Genomic DNA, 16056 nt, shown 5'->3' with positions numbered 1-16056 from the left:
GGTGCCTGCCACAATGCCCAGCTATTTTTAGAAACGAGGTCTCGCTCTGGCTCAGGCTGGTCTCCATCTTGTGAGCTCAGGAAATCCACCTGCCTCGGCCTCCCAGAGCGCTGGGATTACAGGCATGAGCCACTGCACCCAACCTAGAAAGTTCTTGTTGAGTGGCATTAGCTAGGAGTTTGTTAACACTTGAATGACAATAGGTGGGTATTTAGTATCCATTGATTATCTCATGGTTTATATAATGATTTTCAATAAAGTATTTATTCCTCACAGTAACATGTATATATATCTGAAAAATAGTGATATAAAAGATTAAGTCCATGGACACCAGGCATGCAGATGGATTTGAAGATCATCTTGTAAAACTGTGTCCCCCTCCCCCCCCAAAAATGCTTCCTGGCCTATAGATGGGAAACCACTGCATCAATCTGTGCAGTATTCATTATCACATCAGAATGATTCATTTGACAGAGAGCAGGGGCCAGGGAAATAGCACTCAAACAGAGCTGTGCCAAAGTCACCCATAGAGGATGGCCCCACAGGAACCTGAATGTACGTCCTGCAGCTACCTTTGAGGGAGCTTTTTAACTTTGGGATGGCTTTAAAAACAAATTTTGCTGCCTCATGATTTGGGTTTTTCTTGAGCCAACTCTTTTTGAGACTGAGCAGTGCAAATGTAAGAAATACAAGTCCTAATTTTAGCAACACCAAACTTCTTGCTAAAGCTGTCTTATACTTGAAAACTTAAGCCCATGGCTAGGGTTTGGCAACCAAAAACTGCATATTCCATTTTCCAGCTGAGTCTAAGCTACAGTTGATCACATGAGGCCCTCATCTGGACGTAGCTGAGGGTGGCCTATGGAGTGCAGTCTGCAAGGAGAAAGGGGATGTTTCTTTAATCTTGTTTGGGCAGGAAGGTAGAGGAGAGAGACTTAAAATAAAAGAAGAGAAGACATGGAAAAAAATAATTAGGGGGGTCTGACTCCAGCCCAACCCCAGGGACTAATAATAAAAATTCTCATTTAGGTCAGGCATGGTGGCTCATGTCTATAATCCCAGTACTCTGGGAAACAGGAGAACCACTTGAGTTAGGAATTCAAGACCAGCCTGAGTATCTCTACTAAAAATAGAAAAATTAGTTGGGTGTCATGGCAGGCACCTGTGGTCCCAGCTACTCAGGAGGCTGAGGCAAGAGGATCGGATCACTTGAACCCAGGAGTTTGAGGTTGCAGTGACCTAGGCTGACACCATGGCACTCTAGCCTGGGCAACAGAGTGAGACTCTACTCTGTCTCAAAAACAAACAACAACAACAACAAAACTCCTTGCATTTATTAGTCACTTAGCCAGTACCAGGTACTTTGCATCCTTTTGTTTAGATCTCTCAGTGACTTGGTCACAGGTACTATTACTAACATCCCATTTTAGAGAAGAAGAAACTGAGGCTTGGATGGTAAGTCATTTTCCCAGAGTCACATAACCAGATCTGTTGCTCTTCGAAACCTAGCTTCATACCCACAGACATTTGCTGTCTCCCCAGCAGACAGCAACAGATATGTCTGTTTCCATATCTGTGGGCACACTATATGACTCCAGGGAGTGAAACCTGAGAGGGACACTTTTTGGCCCTTCAATGTTATCAGCTTTGGGAGTTGAGTCAATCAACTTCCAAGAAGAGGCTTTATTCTCCTCAAGAAACTAAAGTGCACCCCAGCTATGGAAATTTTAGACTCAGTCTCTTCATCTATAAAATGAAATGGTAATACCTTTTCTATCAGAAGTAGAATCAGCTAGAATGATGGAAAACACAAGTCACTGTAGCTTAATAAAAATTTCTCTCACACATAAAAAACTCTGGAAATTACAATCCAGAGTTTGTATGGTGGCTCCATGGTCAAGTACCCAGGATTTCTATATTTTTGTTTCACCATTCTCACCACATTTCTTCCACCTCTCAGTCTTAAATAGCTGCTCCAGCTTTAGCCACTTCATCTACATCCATTCATCTGGAAAGCAGACGGTACAAAGAAGGGCACACCTCCCTTTAAGATTGCTCCCTTCCTGGACATTACATGTGCCCTTTCAGCTGACATACCATTGGTCAGAATTCAGTCATGTGCCAAACCTTGCTGTCAAGTAAACAGCGAAATGTTTTTATTCTGTAAGGCCACATATCTTGCTAAAAGTCAGGAGTTTCATTGCTAAGAAAGAAGGGGAAATGAGTATTAAGGTTGCTCGGAAGATAAAATGAATTAAATGTGTGTAAATTATCCAGCAGGGGGCTTTTCTGATGGTGTGTACTAGTTAAATACTAGTTGCAAATCTTTCCTTCCTTCCTCTACAAGTTTTCTGGCAAAACTTTCTAATTTGGTCATATCTGCTTTTATATATGGAGAAAAATATGGTCAAGCACGTATCTTTTGGTCAAGCACTTATCTTTTATTATTTTCTAGTATTTCATAACAGGAAAGTTTTTTTTAAATGCACCATTAATTTTTTTTTTAAGTTCTTTTCTGTCATTGACGATTTCTTAGTAAAGGAATGGTCTTTTTTTTTTCTTTCATTAAGTTGTAATATTTGTCTCTTCACTTTCCTTCGTTATAATTAAGACCCATCATAGAAGGCAAATAAAAATGACATCAATATCATAAGAAAAGTGTGATAACTGAAGGAACAAAAAATACCATACTCATCTTTTCTTGGCCTTGGGATCACTACTGATGCTCACGGCACTTTCCAAAAGGCAAAATAGGGGCTGCCAAGTGCAAACCATTGGAACTTGGGCAAGTCAATTCCCTTCTCTAAGCCTCAGTTTCCTCATCTGGAAAATGGGGTTATGAGGATTGAATGGAATGATTTATGGAAGGAAAATTCTCAGTAGACGGCCTGGTACATTGTAAGCCTTCTGCAAAGGGTAGCTTTTACATATTTGTTTATTTTCCCATCCAGAGGATATTAGGCTTAGTCGGAGATTTTTATCCAGGCTTCAAACTCATGACATTTTGCTTTTGTTATAATAAAAAATAAGCACTTAACAAGCTTTATTCATTATAGCCCAAACCTGGAAACAGCCCAGTCCATCAACAAAAGAAGAGATAAACAAACTCTCGCCTATTCATACAAAAGAATACTGCTCAGCAATCAAAAGGAATGCGCAAATAACATATGGAACATGAACAAATCGCAAAACCATTATTCTGAGTGAAAGAAGCCAAACACAAAAGAGCACACACTGTAAGATTTCACATATTTCAAGTTCTATAACAGGCAAGATTAAACTATGATGGGAAAAAAAACCAAACAGGATCGGTTGCCTGCTGGAGGGTAGGGGGATAGAATGAGAAGAGATTTGAAGGAAATTTCTGGAGTGATGGTAATGTTCTGTACCTTGACAGAGTTTGAGATGCATTTGTCAGAACTCATCTAATGGTACGATTAAGATGTGTGCATTTCATTGTATGTAAATTTTACCTTGAAAGGGAGAAAAGAGGCCAAAGACTGCAAATAGACATTTCTCCAAAGAAGACATACAAATGACCAGAAAGGCACATGAAAAGATGCTCAATGGGCTGGGCACGGTGGCTCACACCTGTTATCCTAGCACTCTGGGAGACCAAGGCAGGTGGATTGCCTGAGCTCACAGGTTCGAGACCAGCCTGAACCAGAGCATGACCTTATCTCTAAAAATAGCCAGGCACTGTGGCAGGCGCCAGTAGTCGCAGCTACTTGGGAGGCTGAGGCAAAAGAATTGCTTGAGCCCAAGAGTTTGAGGTTGCTGTGAGCTATGATGCCACAGCACTCTACCAAGGGTGACAAAATGAGACTCTGGTTAAAAAAAAAGGAAAGAAAAGAAAAGATGCTCAATGTCTCTAATCATTAGGGAAATACAAACCAAACCACAGTGAAATCCCACCTCACATCCATTTGAATGGCTGTTATTAAAAACAACAAGCACTAGGAGGATGTGGGGAAATTAGAACCCACTGTTAGTGGAAATGCAAAATGGTGTGGACACTGTGGAAAACAGTATAGCACCTCCTCCAAAAATTGAAAGTAGAATGACCATATGATCCAGCAATTCCATTTCTGATTATCTCCCAAAAGGATTAAAAGCAGAGACTTGAACAGATACCTGTATACCCATGTTCATAGTAGCATTACTTACACCAGCCAAAAGGTGAAAGCAGCCAGGTGTCAGATGATAGATGGATAAATATACAAAATATGATGTACTCATACAAGGAAGTATTATTCAGCCTTAAAAATGGAGGACATTCTGATACAGGCTACAGCACGGATATACCTTGAGAACCTTATGCTAAGTGAAATAAGCCAGTCGCAAAAGGACACACACTGTGTGATTCCACTTCTGTGAGGTATCTAGAGTCGTCAAATTCATAGAGACAGAAAATAGAATGGTGGTTGCCACAGGCTGAGAAGAGGAGGGAGTGGATGAGTTATTATTTAATGAGTACAGAGTTGCACTTTTGCAAGCTGAAAAAGAGTTAGGAAGATGAATGGTGGTGATGTTTGCGCAAGAACGGGAATGTACTCAGTGCCACTGAGCTCTACACTTGGTTAAGATTCTAAGTTTGATGTTATGTGTTTTCCCACAATTGAAAACTTTTTTAAATTTCACAAAGAAAAACTATTGGATTCTAGTTAATGATGTGATGCTGAAACGTTCAGGGGTGAAATGTACTGTGTCTGCAACTTTGCAGTGCATCAAAAAGTACAGTGTGTGTATGGATGGATAGATGGATGAACTGGTGGCTACATGTGGGATAAAGCAAATATCACAAGCCGCAAAATGCAGAATTTAAGTGGAGAGTATATGGAGATCACCATCCAATTCTTTTAACTTTTCAGTCAGTTTGAAAATTAAATTTTGATAATAAAATGTTGGAAAGCAAATTAGCACTTAAGTGGACAAATAGTTTGTGACCCTGGGTAATCCTTTGATTCCCTCAATCAGTGAACTTTTATTGTATTCCTACTATAGAGCACTGAGCTGAGCTCTGGCAATGCAAAAATGTGTAAAACAACATCTCTGTCCCTTCTATGAAAACAAAAACAGATGCCTGGACATGGAGAATGGAGAAATATTGATTTCCCTAAACCCTACTCCATCCCTGTGTCCATACCTGAGACTGCCTAAGCAGTGGCCTCCAGCATGCTGTGCTGATTCCCAGTGTCCGCCCCATACCCCCAGTTCCCCCAGACAAGCCCATCCTTCAGAGTTCTGAGCCATTTCTACCATCTACAAAGTTCTACCATCCCCAAAAAACCATCTGAGCCTGTTTCTGCATAAGGAACTCTGTCTTTCTCTTTAAAGTCTGTTCACAGGTCTTGACCATGTAAAAAAGGCCAGGCCAGAGCTTATGGCCAAAGTCCGAGATCTTGTGTGGATGTTAGTACAAGCATCCAGCTCTGTTAGATGTCAGAGGCCATCTGCAAAGTGCAGAGGCTTCAGGAAAGCAGAAACCCAAAGTAACCATAGTCGGTGTGAATTTGCATTATATGTATTCTAAACAGAGATATAAAATGCAAAATCTTGTTTTATAAATGAGAAACAAAATAATTCAACCTCTTAAATGTAGAAGCTTGTTAAGAATTTGGTAGTATTTCTAATCTGCAGACAGCATGGGTGAGAAGGTAGGTTTGTTCTGCGGGCACATGCAGAAGCCTCTCTAGCCACAAAACAGAGCTGCCCACCATGCTTTGGAAGGACTGCTCTGAGATGACATAAATCTTGAATTATTCCAAGTCTTCAGGGATCGTGACCCCTGTCCCATGCAGCTTCCCTGGAGGCTAACTCAGAAGACTCGACAGTGAAACTGAAGTAATGGAGTACCAAGAGGGGAGCAGAGACGCTGACTGGCAGAGAGTGGGAGGATGTGTGAAAGGGAGCCTGGAGGACAGAGCAGAGCAGGCTTATGCATGAGACAAGGGCACCTGTCAGGGCCTAGTTCTGTCTCTACACTAACTGCCCATGTTTGGCCCTTCAAGGGGGCTTTGGCCTAGAGCAGCTGGGGACGTGGAGGCATCCCTGTCACCTCTCACACACATTTGTTCCATCTCCAGGTTCTATCCACGTGGCCTCTTTGGCCTCCCACTTTGCCATTTTCTCTTCCTTTCCACTGTCACTGCCCTGTCACTCTCAATGACTTAGACAATCAATTCCCCTACTTCTCTCCTTCTCTTCTACCCTGCAGGCAGTGAAGCCTTCCCAAATGCCAATCTGATCATGTTGACTCCATCAAAACCTCCACAGGTGAGAGGAAGGCTTCCAGGCTTCTGATCTGCTCACTCCCCCACTTTCTTCCAGTGCCTCTTCCTCTGGCTTCACTCAACCTACTCTGGCTGAGTTTTGGCTCTGATTCCTGTTGCCTCCCAGAAACATGCAGCCCAGGCACACGCTGAGCCCTCTGCAGGAATACTCTTCCCTTTCCTCTTTACCCAGTTAACTTTTACTCGTGCTCCAGATCTCAGATCCACATTGGTGGCTCAGGGACACCTCTTCTGACTTAACCCCCTCTTTTAAATTCTTACTATCCCAGGCCCTCCACTTGGGAGCATTTCCTGCACTGATCATCCTGCAGCCTCTGGCAGAATTTTTCCTTCATATCCATGTCCCTACCAGACTTTGGGAGGCAGGGACTGGGTTTGGCTCACTGCTGTCTCCAGTCTTTGCTACAATAGCCGGCCTGGGATGGAGACCCACATCATGTCTACTGTGGGAAGGAACAGGAGAGGGGAGGAGAGGGAAAGAGAGGAGGAGGGTGTGGCAGCCACGGTGCATGCCCAGCAGCCCTTCAAGCACAGAAGCACAGGTGATTAAAGGCCCTGCTGTGGGCTGTGAGGTCCAGCGCCACACAGCTGCTCTCAACCGATGACAATCACAGCAGTGACACTGAAGCAGTCCTGCTCCTGGAGATATGGGATTCTTGTTCAGATTGAATGGCCGTCTTCCTTCTGTCTGTCCTCCGCTAGTCAGACTTGCATTACCATCTGACCATTCTCCAAGCCTCACCTAGCTCCCTCCCCATTTTCTCTAGCATGAGAATTTCCCCTAATAAAACCCTTGAAAGTTTAGTCCCATCTTGGCTTGTACTCCTTAGAGGATCTACTCACATACAGGGAATGAATGAGTCAGCACTGACCTGGCCCGAAGTTACATCCTGATCACCTAGTGGCACCTTCTAGGCAGTTGACTGTATTTTCATCTCTTCAGTTTCTTGCCTCTGTGGTTTAGCTTCCTGAAGGGGAATGTGCCACCTGTGGGTCTTTCCTGTCATTCCCCAGGACAGGTGAGCAGCCCCCACAGCATCTTGCATAGAGGAAGCAAAGTCCTAAGGACTCAGCAGCCTGAGAAGCAACGTTTTCCAAACTGTGGGTTGTGACCCGTTACCAGGTCAACCAATGAGTCTCACCACCATTTAAAAAAACAACTGGAGAGTCTTTCGTTGGAGCGCGCCTGCGCATGGTCTCGGATTTTTCCATTCCCACACTGTAGCGGGTTAGGCTGGCGCTCACAGACGTCGAGAAGCAGTCGCTGCTAAGGTCTTCTCGGGGACAATTTTACCTACTGTCCATCCAGGGCTGGAGGACTAGAAATGGACCCCTACTTCCCGATTTCCAGCACTGAGCATCAGGCTCACGTTCCGCACAGCAGAGGGCGGAAGACTAAGGACTTTGGGTTTCGGGGTACTGTTTCCCCCGAGACTCAAGAGACAGGTTATCCTGTAGGAACGAAGCACCCAGCCTGTGAGGGAACCCCCTTTGCGCTTTCCTGTGGGGCTGACCATGAAAAAGCGATGGCCAAAGGAAGCTGGAGCAGTCAACAGGCAGTGTCCTAGCATGAGGACTTTCTTATATTGTTTGGGACCTGTGGACCTCTGGACTTTGGCTAGATCAGTCCAAAGAGGGAGAAGTGTTGAGGGGTGGGAGAATATGAATCTTTGCAGTCTCCAAAATATGAGTCCTGAAGCTTCATCTAGTCCCTGCTCCATAATTACTGGTTGGGAGATGTTAGGCAAGTAACTTAATCTCTCTCTAAACTTGCACCCTCATCTGTGAAGTGGGGATAACCAATTAAACATTTTTTAAAACAAAAACAAAAAACAAATGGAGTACTCACTCTGGGAGCACATATACTAAAATTGGAACAATACAGAAAAAATTAGCATGGCCCTGTGCAAGGATGACACATAAATTTGTGAAATATTCCCTATTTTTTTTTTTTTTTTTAGGAATTTGTAGATTTAACTTCCTGGGACCTGGAAATTTCCACTTCTGTGAAATCCTGTAGTTCTAAGGAGGTTGGAGCAGCTTTGCCAGCACCCGTGGGTTGGAACTTTTTGACTGGAAATAAAAAGGGAAAGACCCAGCCAGCTGGGGAGAGTGACCATTTTGAATTCCTCTACGCTTGCTCTGCAGGCTGAATGAAAGCCTTCTTCCTCTTTAAAAAAAAAAAAAAAAAATGGAAACAGAATCAAACATGAGAACAGAACAGAGTGCAACTGTCAGGGAACTCCACACACAGTGGAGTCAGTTTTGCTCCTGAATGCTTTGTTTCAGATTTGTACATGGAGATGTGTTTGCATGAAGTCATGGGATGAAATGTGTTTCTTCCTCAGGGTCATGATCAAAAATGTTTGGATAACTCTGATCTAGTGGGATCATCTAGCTCAGCATTTCTCCAGGATGCATTTATGAGCCAAAGCAGGCCTTTCACAGGGATTCCCTTCTCAAATTGGTGGAATCGCCAGAGCAAGTGACTGATTCTCATAGGAGAAAATCTTTCTAGTAGATCTCAGTCTGCCTGGAGATACATAAGGAATTAAGGGTATTAAGGTTTCTGTCTGCATCATCAAATATATTGAATGAAGAATTTTTCAAACATACTTGGGCACTAAGTGCCCCCCCCAACCTACCTAGGAGCACCTGTGACTCTTCCCCAGACACAACTGCGGAGGAACACAGTACAGGCTCAGTGGACTGCTCCCTGCACTGTGGGGCAAAGAGGTGGCAGGACACCTCCCTGCTGTGCAACCGAGCCTCCTGGTGACTGGACACCTCTCAAATGAGGATGATATTTTATCCTCCTTCTTGATACAATCAGAGACCTACCACCGAGGCACATGGACACCAAATGGCTTTTTCCCCATTACAACCCTGACAGGCACCCAAGACACACTTGCACTTTCATTCTCTGCCCCTTCTGTGCCAATGGCATGCATTGCTGACACGGCAGTCAGTCAGTGGGGGAGCTCCTGACTATGAAGAGAGGGAAGTTAAGCGGCCCACATGAGGACTGGGTTTGGGAACTGGGCTCACTCTTCAAGCTTGGAAAAATAGAGTAACATAGTGTATTCCATAATCAAAGAAAGTAAGTCCTAATAACCTAACAGAACTCTGTTCCTCCCCTATCATTGACAAGCAAGTAAGTCTGCCCTAGAAGACAGCCTGAGAGTCCAAGACTAGGTACCATACTGTGTCTGGCTGTGTGACATGGGAAGCCCCTGGACCTTATGGGCAACATCAAGGAGTTGGTCTTATTGATCATATTGACATAGAACAGTAGAGGTGAAAAGGAACTCAGAAGGCTTTTTGGTTCATGCCTTTGATTAAACAGGTGAAGAAACTGAAGACTAGAGAGGTCACGTGACTTGTACCAGCCCGTATAGCTTTTATTTATTTTATTTATTTATTTATTTATTTTTTGTAGAGACAGAGTCTCACTTTATGGCCCTCGGTAGAGTGCCGTGGCCTCACACAGCTCATCAGCAACCTCCAACTCCTGGGCTTAAGTGATTCTCTTGCCTCAGCCTCCTGAGTAGCTGGGACTACAGGCGCCCGCCACAACACCTGGCTATTTTTGGTTGCAGTTTGGCTGGGGCCGGGTTTGAACCTGCCACCCTCGGTATATGGGGCCGGTGCCCTACCAACTGAGCCACAGGCACCGCCCCCGTATAGCTTTTAAATAGCATAACACAGATAAGAACTCAGATACCTGGCTCCTATTCTGGGCCATCCGTGTGTTACCAGGCTATCTTCTGCAGGTCTCCCCATTGCAGCATTTTCCGTGCACAGAGTGATGACAGCAGAGGGGCAGCCAGCATGTGTAGCTCCTCTTAGCTATCCTTACATGATCTCTAAAACTGACAGAAAACAATTACAGAAATGTACTTGACAGCAGTATTCACGTAGTCTGATATTTCTAAGTGCTTACAAAATCTTATTAGCTTTGTACACATACATGCATGAAGCATTTCCCTGGTTTACTCTTGGCAAACTTTTTTCTTAATTCCAAACAAATAGCATTTGCATTACTGGGTATTTGTCCAACCTCTTAATTAATTAAGGCTCTTATGTGCAGTGGATGGAAATCTAACTACACCAGTTTGAGAAAGGAGGGGGAATTTATGGCTCATGTAAGTGCGAGTCCACTCACAGTTCGATTCAGAGAACCTGAACGAAATTGTAGCTCATTGCTCTCATATGCTCTGTAAAGTCTGTACATCTCTGGTTGTGACCTTATTTTCTCCTTGTAAAGATCTGCCTCCCCCACATGGCAGGAAAGATGTGTGCCAGCAGCCCCTGTTTTCAACTCTATCACCAAAAATGATAAGACCTCTTTTTCTCTAACTTTAGTTTAAAAATCCTTGGGAAGAATGATGATTGACCCTCCTGAAGCCTCCTGACCACCTGTAGACTTATCACTGGGACAAGTGATTGGAATATTAGAAATGCCTGGGCCTAGGTAATGTGCCCATACCTGTGGCCAGAACATCTATCTCCTAGGATCAATAGTGTCCCCAAATCTTGTGATTAAGATTGGGTAGAAGCACTCCCCAAAGCAAAAATCAGAGCTAATTGTGAATGGTTAATTAATTAGGAAGGCTGAGATTGAGAGAGACAAGTGGTCTGCTCAAATCCTAAGAATGACACCATTAACTAGGGCAAGTATTTACTTCTCCACACCTTGTTCATAGGTATATATTTGCAAAAATAATGCAACACTGTGGATTGGGTTGCTCTAACTCCCATTCCCAACCCCTTGCTCATGGCAACCTTTCAACCAGAGGTGGCCAAGCTGTGTAATTCTGACCCATGAGACATAAGTGCATATTCATTCTGTGGTTCTTGGGTAAGCACATCTTTTCTTGGTATGCATGTTGTCTTTTCCCTCTTCCATCTTCTTTCTTATGGAATAGTCTTGATACATGGAGTTTCAACAGCCATTTTGCAACCATGAAGGAAAGGCCAATAGCATCATGAGCTACAAACCAGGGCCAGCAGCTATTGCCTTCAGATATTTGTATAAAAAGACCCCCCCCCTAGCCGGGCATTGTGGCGGGCGCCTGTAGTCCCAGCTACTAGGGAGGCGGAGGCAAGAGAATCGCTTAAGCCCAGGAGTTGGAGGTTGCTGTGAGCTGTGTGAGGCCACGGCACTCTACCGAGGGCCATAAAGTGAGACTCTGTCTCTACAAAAAAAAAAAAGGACACTCCCCACTTTGTTTAAAGCACTAAAATCAGGTTATTTTGTACTTGTAGTCAAAATATTGCTAACTGATACGATGGATAAATCAAATTCATTTGTAACCAGAAACAAAAATCTCAAAAGTTATAGAAGCTGGCACAAGTCTCTGTCTCTCTCTGTTTTACAGTTTTCAGTTCTCCATCATTTCAAACTTTGGGGAAGATGAAGAAGACACAATTCTTTTACCCAGAGGAAGCTTACAATTAAATAGAGCTTAAAATTTAGGCCAATATTGAACAAAGAATTCCTTCTCATGTTTAATTCCCCAATGTTTCAATTAAGCCCATTTGCTTTTTATTTCATCCTCAGTAGAGCACAAGAATGGCTAGTTACCATCTTTTTCTTAATAGGGAAGATGACTTAATTAAAATACTTTCCCATCTCTATTGGGTGTGTGTGTGTGTGTGTGTGTTTCACTTTGTTTTTTCCTGATTAATTAGAACCAATTTCTTTGACCTTCTTCATAGATCTTATTTTTCAAACCTCTAAATATTTATGCAAGATTTGATCAAACAAAATCTACAGGTAGAGTTTTTAAAAGGCCTGTGTGGTCAGAAAAGACCTCTAGTCTAGCTGGAAAACAAAATTATAATGACTTTTTGGCCTGCTTTCAAATCCCCAGCAATGCCAGAGCCACCCTGACTCTCCTGAGTGATTATCTTCATAGCCATGACTCTTGCTTCAAGTTCTGGAATCAAGATTGCCCTTGGGCATAGGAATTGGATGCAATGTACGCTCAGGGATTTCTGGCTCTGAATGGAGTCACCTACTATGATGCTTTTAACCTTGTTGCTCTAGTTCACCAGTGATTCGCATGGTTTTCATTTTTCTTTGTTGGAGTTATTTTCCCTTTCTGTTCTTATCTCACTTCTGGTAACCCTGATTTCTCCTGTGACATTGCCTTTTCTTTACTCTCAATCTTTGTGGTTCTAGTGGAATTAACTTCATCTTTGGCCCCAAAAGTGCAGCATGTGACCCAGGCCCAGCCAATTAGAGCATCACGTCACCTTGGCAACTGTGGTTGGTTCAGAGATGATCATGTGACAAAGTCAGGCTAATCAGAGCCATTGATACTCAATGGTGGAAGTTTTTAAAAGATTTTCAGATTAATATGAAGGTACAAATGATCAGGTTACATTGTTTGAGTTTGCCAGGCCAAGTCCAAGTTGTAGTTGAGCCTTTCACCCAGAGGGTGTGCTATATACCCTGACATTGTGCCTGTTAGGTAAGAGCTTACCAATCGTCCTCCTTCCTCCCTGTTTCCTTCTCTTCCCTACTTGAATTTAATTGTGTTTTTCTTTTATGTGGGCGTGTAGTTGTTCATCCATTGGTTTCATATTGGTATTGAGTACATTGAATATTTGATTTTCTATTCTTGTGATACTTTACTAAGAAGAATGTTCTTCAACTCTATACAGGTTAATGCTAAAGATATAAAGTCACCATCTTTTTATGGCTGAGTAGTATTCCATGGTATACATATACCATAGTTTAGTATGGGCACTTGGGTTGATTCCACATCTTGGAGATTGTGAATTGAGCTGCAATAAACATTCTAGTGCATATGTCCTTATGGTAAAATGATTTTTTTCTTCTGGGTAGATACCTAGTAATGGGATTGCAGGATCAAATGGAAGGTCTACTTTTACCTCTTTGAGGATTCTCCAGACTTCTTTCCAAAGAGGCTGTATTTTTTTTTTTTTAAGAGATGGAGTCTCACTTTATCATCCTTGGTAGAGTGCTGTGGCGTCACAGCTCACAGCAACCTCCAACTCCTAGGCTTAAGTGATTCTCTTGCCTCAGCCTCCTGAGTAGCCGGGACCACATGCACCCGCCACAAAACCCGGCTACTTTTCTGTTGCATTTTGGCCGGGGTCGGGTTCAAACCCGCCACCCTCAGCATATGGGGCTGGCACCCTACCCACTGAGCCACAGGTGCCGCCCTCCAATGAAGCTGTATTAGTTTGCAATCCCACTAACAGCGTAAAAGTGTTCCTTTCTCTCTACAGCCACACTAGCATCTGCAGCTTTGAGACTTTGTGATGTACCAATGATGGGACTTTTGTAAGCTTGATTGGGAAAGGAAAGCCCTTTCGTTACAGGGGTTGCTGAGAGGAAAGGATATCGGACTGGAAATTACTGGCAGTCATCTTGTCACCAAAAAGGAAGAAGCCAGGCCAGGTACTATGCCTATAATGTTAACACTTTCAGAGGCCAAGGCTGTGGGATCCAAGGCCAGGAGTTTGAGACTAGCCTGAACAGCAGTGAGACTCTGGCTCTGCAAAAAATAAAAAAATTAGCCAAGAATGGTGGTATGTGCCTGTAGTCCCAGTTACTTGGGAGGCTAAGCCAGGAGGATCACTTGAGCCTTAGATTTGGAGGTTGCAGTGAGCTCTAATCATGTCTTTACACTCTAGCCTCCAGCTGGAGCAACAAAAGGAGACCTAGTCTCAAAAAAAGAAAAAAAAAAAAAAAAAACCACGGAAAAGCCTCTTGAGAATAGAGTCCATATAAAGTACTGATCGACTTACTCATTTCATGAACTGTTCATTTCATTTTTCCATAAGCCCTGAGCCCCAGGTGTCTTCTAACTGGGTCCCCAAATTTTGTTTGAATCAAACATCATGGATGTGCCAAGCATGTACCTTCTGGTCAACCCTTTAACATCTCCCATCTTAAGGACTGACTTCTTGAATTTACCTTGAAAGTAAGGTCTTTACCTGCTAGTCCCTATAAAACTTAGTCCTCGAATACACCCTTATATCCTATGGTAGCTGAGGCTCTGACTGATGTGGGTGAACAATGCTCTACTTCTTGCTCAAGGAGAGACATAAGCTGCAGGCAAGGTGTGCTCCAGAGCTCCCGGCAGAACCAGGCTGAGGCTAGACTTCGCTTGAAACCACATCCTGGCGTTTGCTTCGGCAGCACATACACTAAAATCTGATGATACAGAGATTAGCACGGCCCCAGCACAAAGATGACATGCGTATCTATGAAACCACATCCTTTCCTAGCTTCTTCCTTTCCCTATTCCTTAATAAATGACTCATACAAGTATTCCTATTTCAACCTGTAGGGACCTTGACCTGTGGCAAGTTGTAATTTCCAAAGACAGCAGCCACATCTCACGTGCTCTTCTTACATGTGACTCCTCCCATGGGAGCAGAGAAGTCTCTGTCCTCTTTCCTTGAATCTGAGTGGGCTTGTGAATGTTTTGACCAATAGCATTTAGCGAAAGTGACTCTCTGTGACTCCAAGGATAGGTTCTAAAAGGCAGTGGAGCTTCCGCTTCTGCCGTGCTCATGGAAATACTTGCTATGGAACTTTTGACCTCTGTGTGATGCTTTAATTAGCTCACGCTGAGAAAACACTTGAAGAGGCCCTGAGTTACACAGAGAGAAAGAGGCCTGGTGTTGCATGACCGGAGACGCGTTGTGTGCTTGATGTAGGATATGTTTATTTCTAAATATTATCCTACACCTGGTCAGCCCAGATGCTCGGTGTCCTAACTTCAACCACCATCCAACTATAGCCACATGAGAGACCCTGAGTCAAAACCACCCAGCTGAGTTCTTCCTGAATCTGATGCACAGAAACTGTGAGAGATTGTTAAAAATGGCTATTGTTGTAACTCGATATGTTTGGGAGTGACTTGGTTGTTTAGTGATAAAATTGGAAACATGACCTCAGACACCAATCCTCAGCCTTTATTAAATGTGTGTTTCAACCTGATCTCCCCTGGTCCTGTTTGGCAGCTCAAAAACTGCTCAAAAAAGTAGGCAGCAGCTATTGATAGTACTGACAAACACATGTGGAGAAGCTGTGGCTTTCCAGGTTTCTACCATCTGAAAATGAGACAACACAGGCTCTTGTGGGTTACCATTGTCATTCCACTGGTACGCAGGGGGCCTATGTATCAGGAACAGAGGGCACTCTGCTTGCTGTGTGGTCAGGCAGCTGAGTCTGGGAGCTACAGTTTCTCTCCTAAACACATTTTACTTGTAATATTCATAACATTTTCCAGGAAATTCCCAGATGTCAGAATTTGAAAATCCTGAAGCAGCTGCTAATTGTGCCTTGGTTTCGTTTAAGTAAAAATGCTAATGAAGGTTTCTTCTAGGTGTCATAATGAGAGCCAAAAATAGGAACTCAAAGCTGAGGTAAGCTAGTGGTTCTCAAACAAGTAGCAGGAACACTTTTATCATTGTCCTCTTGTGGGCCAGGAAACTCTTTCTCTAAATGATCTGAGGGTTGATGGGTTTTAATTTGTATGTCTCACAAAGTGTGAATGTGTGTGCATGTGCTTGTGTTTTAAAGAGCTAAGAGGTATTTTTCTTGCATAGTTCTATCAACATTTTTAAAACATAAAAGTGAACATAGAAAAAAATGCATCCCCTTACAAAAAAGATACAGTCACAAAATAGGTGCCTACCTAGACAAAATAGCACCTGCTTTCTTTGGTTCAGTTTTGTTTTATAGTGGGGACAAATTAAGGAAGGGGAAAGATGG

General features: G+C 43.2%; 1 non-coding gene and 1 pseudogene across 1 annotated transcript; both read left to right on the top strand.

Annotated features, from left to right (window-relative positions):
- Positions 1–8134: 8134 nt before the first annotated feature.
- On the top strand, positions 8135–8240 carry LOC128592896 (U6 spliceosomal RNA). Its single transcript, XR_008382107.1, has one exon. It is a non-coding gene; the product is annotated as a U6 spliceosomal RNA (small nuclear RNA).
- Positions 8241–14458: 6218 nt separating this feature from the next.
- On the top strand, positions 14459–14559 carry LOC128592968 (uncharacterized; annotated as a pseudogene).
- The last annotated feature ends 1497 nt before the right edge of the window (positions 14560–16056 follow it).

Source organism: Nycticebus coucang, chromosome 8, assembly GCF_027406575.1.
Source record: "Nycticebus coucang isolate mNycCou1 chromosome 8, mNycCou1.pri, whole genome shotgun sequence".
Classification (NCBI taxonomy): domain Eukaryota; kingdom Metazoa; phylum Chordata; class Mammalia; order Primates; family Lorisidae; genus Nycticebus; species Nycticebus coucang.
The sequence above is the reverse complement of the archived record's forward strand: the minus strand, read 5'-3'. Positions and strand labels throughout refer to the sequence as shown.